We start from the raw sequence: 5086 nt of genomic DNA on the forward strand, positions 1-5086 counted from the left end.
CAATAAGCAAGAGCGCTTAATTCCAACATGTTGGGGTGGCACACGGACAATGGCAAGAAAAGTCTGAAGGCTCCTTCTAAGCAACATTGGAGGAATTCCAGAGAGGGGAGGCTAGTCTGGGGGCTGATTGGTGGGTTTAAATAAAAAGTTCACAGGTTTCTACGGGATTGGTTGGTGGCTCCGTGATTAGGAGCTTTTCAGTTGCAGGGTGGGAAAAGCCATTTTTAATTATCTTAAGTTTGAACAAGGCTGTGGGGAACTCTCTGATTGGTTGCCCCCTAGGTTGTGTCTTTCCTGAGTACTGCTTGCTCAACTCCAGCGGGTTCCAGTAAACTGAAACTAAGGCTTGGTCTGTAGAAGGCACCATTACAAACCTGTCATGGCTCTGGTCTGGCTCCCTGGCCTCAATTTCATACTCATTTTTGTAGGCTAGCTTTGCTGTAGTAACACAGGTAGTGGTGGAGAAGCGGAAGGAATATGAATCACTCAATTTCCATTCCTGAGAATCCTACCTGCTCTAAAAGCACGCATTAGTGTTCCTCAGCCCAGGCTCACTAAAACATCGAGCATCCGACAATGATCACCTTCACTGAGTCTGAATTTTGTTTGAATTGCTTGTCAGTGTTTTCGAGTGTTATGAGGATGCTATAATGTAAGGCATATTGGAAACAGCACTGATCCACGTAAAAGATCAACAAGTAATTACCTTGGCATTCAAAGTTCAATTTGCTCCAAAGCCTCATTGGCTTCTTTATTGTGTTCACTAGAAAGCAACTGATACTTTTACAGCTTTATTGCAAAGATCCATTTTGATATTTATTTAAGTTATAGAAGATACTTGCTGAGACAAGGGTTGGCACCATGGTTCATGTTGCTATGAATTATATGAGAAGTGGATTGTAATATAAGCAAATGATTCAATCATAGCTCCTTATTCTTGCTAAATTAGGGGGAAACAAGAAAAGCTGTAATAACTTCTATTTGGGCTATATTAACTTAGCAAGGTAAAATTGATCATGTACATGTTGTCTATCTCCAAGAGGTGTGTGTGATTTCGGTTTTGGTTCTTGAATTTGTCTTAGTTGTCTGCACCTTGCTTTGTCTCCCTCTCTCTTATTACTGTCCATCCCAGAGCTTGTGTCTAGCTGGTAGCGCCTCCAGATCCATCTTGGCTCTAGATACATAAATGGACAAAAAGTGTGCAAAGTTGTAAAGATATCCTAAAAGCTGTGTGGAAATACACTGCTTTCAAAATGCAAGACATTTTGAAAGTATTTCTCCTTGTGAATCGATGCATGTGCTTCAGGTCTTGGAGGGCCCAGGTTGCACAGCTCTCTATTATCTATCTCATTCCAAAGATATGTGTGCTCAAGCTAGAGTGAATACATATATAAACTATAATTCATGTTTTCCCTGGGGACAATGAAAGTCCATTTTTTCCTGAAATCTCAAAATAAGTTTAAGTACTTGAAAAATAAGAACTAATCTTATTCATGTTTTTGACAAATACTATTGTAGCTTTAAAATGTTTTCACTGCCCTCACTGTTTTTTTTTTCAAGTTGAGCTCATGTGTATCTTGATGTGTCTTGAAAAATAAGAGTTTCTTTTTTCTAAATAAACAAATAAATGTGTAAAATTTTGCTAGGTTCAGCATGGCCTAAAATACATTCAGCCTTCCCTGTACATTTCCCAGGCTTTCTATAAATAATTTTGTCTCTTAAATATATTCACTTCAATGCTTAAAACATTGAGTTATTAGAATGGTAAAGATGGGAAATAAAACAGCTTCACAATTCCATTGTTTTGAGTTAGAAAGAACATTTTAAAAAACTGACTGTTCCTTAATTAAAGAAAGATAATCAGAAAGTAAAGTAGCGTCCCTCCACTTAATTGGCAATTTGTGAATATGGAAGTAATACTGGATAGAGATTTATGTCCCCTCACAAGAATGAGGATGAGCTGAGTTGTCACCCCTGAATCTGAGACAAGCAAGTGACTGCAGGAGTTTTTGACTGGTGAAAACCTCTAAAGGTTTAAAGTGTGTTTTGAAATATACGTAGGCTTGGGAGAGAAAAAGAAACAGGATAAAATGGTTTTAAAAAGACAGAGAGTAGCTAGGTGTGATGGCACACACCTTTAATTCCAGCACTTGGGAGACAGAGGCAAGCAGATCTCTGTGATTTCACAGTAAACCTGGTATACAGAGTTAACTCCGGGACAGAAAAAAGTTACACAGAGAAAGCCTGTCTAAAAAAAAAATGAAAAAAATAGAAGTAGAAGAAATAGAGTAATAAAAAAGCCATGTAAAGATTAAAGATGGAAATCACAGAGAGAATCTGGATACTGTACTGTATTGTATTGTCTTTGTATCATTTGACTGCTGAGGAAATAACAACTGTTAAAAGAAATACTGCAGGATTAATTGAATTTATATATTTTAAAAATGCTTTGACTCCAAAATTTAAGTCTAAGGACAGGTTACTGGGGAAAAGGGCTTCTATTTTTTTTTTTTCCACAGAAAATGAAAAGCTGTGGATTCCTTCCAGACTAATGTGGTTTGATCAAACCAGAACCCCCTGAAACAGTGTTCCACAAGATTTCTACATCTTCTTAGGATCCCCATGACAGTGCTCCCTACCAGCAGGAAGCAGTTTGGAAAGAACGATGCCCCAATTTCCAAATATTGTCTATAAATGTTTGTTTTCATTTATATGTGGTTGGTTATAAATGGTTAATGACCACAACCAATCTCTTTTCAAAGGTAAAAAGGGGATTATGGTATAGATATGAATACTTTGATTTGGAATGGATTTTCATTTATTGATACAAATTTAAGGTCAATTTTTTGATATGCATATTTCTCCTCTTGGTTTAGGTATTGTGTTTATATAGCTCATTTATAAATGTAATGTATAACTTAACACAGAATATAGATAGTTACCTATAATAGTCAAAACTTATAGTTAAGTTAGTTAGGATTTCTAGATATATAGAAGTGTATTTGAGATGGATAAGCATTCTTCAAACCTTTCAAAGACCCACAGACATGGCATTTAAAATGGTTTGGGGTTTTTCTTAACTGTGAGTCATACATACTGCTCCTGGCAATACCATCTGCATCAGAAAGGAAGATGGACATAGAAGAGAATCGTTATGGAGTTTACTTCCAATATGGCAAAACTAGCCATTTGGGCACTTGTCTAGACTGTTTGACTTTATGCTGTAAAAACTGGACATGCAAGTTCCACAGGAAACTGACTGCTGATACAAGATGGACATTGCTACAGGGTTCCCGCTTCATGGAAGAGTCTGCCAGACAGTCTGCAGGGCACAGAGAAAAATGACTGACAAACTGCCAATACATGTGGACAGTTTAGTTTCCTGCTTTGCTGAGGAGTCTGCCAGACCCACTATGGCCTATAGGCTGAAGGTGGAACTTTTCAGAAGAACTTTGGGTGACGGAACAGGTAGCAAGATGTCTCTGTCATTTCTAGAGTTATATATTATCCTTCTGTGGTCTTTGAAGGAGTTGAAGACAGATAGTTATGGTTATAGTTTTCCTTAGTTAGGATTAAAGATAAGTTACATATAGCACTTTAGACTCACAAAGATAGGATAGATAATAGAATATTTTTTTAAATCTTGCTAAATGTTAATGGACTGAACATCGTTAACTATGGTTCTTATTTGATAACTGTCTTGTTATATATTTTACTATGCTAAATTTAAAACCCTTCTTTTTATTTAGACAGAAAAGAGATGATGGGAGATGTCATTCTGTAAATTTGTTTCTCATATTGGTTAATGAATAAAGCACTGTTGGCCAATAGGAAAAAAAAAGATAGGTGGGACTAGGAGACTAGGAGGAGAGAGGATGAAGTAGGGAAGAGATTCAAGATGGTGGACAGAGAATAGAATGCTGGGGTCTCTCTCCGACTGGCAGAAAAAAATCTACTCGTAACAGGGGTTTCAATTTTTTATTGGCTTTATAAATCAGTGACTCCCAGTAGTTTCCTTAAGGGTGAATGGCTGCATAAACACTAACCCCAATCACATTTTAAATGTACCTGGATAAACCAGCATGGTCAGCTTTGATGGTAGAAAACAACGTGGGGAACTACCCATGATAACATACCCTTAAATGCCCAGAAAGGATAATTTTCCATCCTGCTCTCAATACATACAAAATACCAGAGAGTAAATGAATGAAATTATTTTGAGTAGTTCTTAAAATTTACTAAGCATTTAGGTCTGTATTTGGAGTAAATAATAGTGAAGGATTGTATCCTCCTCTCTAAAATTCATAATGTGTTCAATCAAAAAAATTTAGCCTTCTTCAAAAGGGGAAGTTTTTATTTACCCTTGAAAAATCTTTCTTCCCCCTTTTTCCCCAGAGAGAAACATTCAGACACTATACTCCCGTGAACCCCTCTAAAAGACAGTGATCATCACTACCAATGGCAGTTGCTGCTAAGCAACGCCATGGCCAGTTTCATGCTCTGGGGAGAAGGCTGGGCCACCTCTTGCTTAAGTCTATAGGCTTTAAAATAAATTTCTCCAGTAATGAATTACAGAAACGAGTCCAAAGTATTGTCTTTGAAAATGAGGCCGTTTAGAGAATGTGAGTCTTTGTTGATTCATGGGATTCACAGGGATTCTGGAGATGATTATGAAACACCAGGTTATGCACAATTTATTTGTTAATTCAACATGATTAACTCATTTTAGCTACTCACCATGGAATTAACTCAGTGGTATGTCACAATTTATATATTCAGTTGTTGGAGTTTCAATGTTTATTCTTTTTAAAGAGCTTCACTAGGGATAGGAGACAGCTCACTTGGTAAAGTGCTGGCTGTGCATGCTCAATCCCCCTGAACCCATGTAAAAAGCTAGATAGGATGGTGTATGCTTATAATCCCTACACTGGAGAGGTGAAAGCAGATGGATCCCTGGGGCTCAATGGCTGGGCAGCATAGTCTAATCCATGAGCCTTCAGTACCAGTTAACATCTCTGGCAAAAACAAAGTAGGCAGTTCCTACTAAACAATAACCAAGGTTCACCTCTATTTTCCATATGTACCC

General features: G+C 37.4%; 1 pseudogene; it reads right to left on the reverse strand.

Annotated features, from left to right (window-relative positions):
• Positions 1–4400: 4400 nt before the first annotated feature.
• On the reverse strand, positions 4401–4598 carry LOC127214542 (uncharacterized; annotated as a pseudogene).
• Between the last annotated feature and the right edge of the window lie 488 nt (positions 4599–5086).

Source organism: Phodopus roborovskii, unplaced genomic scaffold (assembly GCF_943737965.1).
Source record: "Phodopus roborovskii unplaced genomic scaffold, PHOROB, whole genome shotgun sequence".
Taxonomy (NCBI): domain Eukaryota; kingdom Metazoa; phylum Chordata; class Mammalia; order Rodentia; family Cricetidae; genus Phodopus; species Phodopus roborovskii.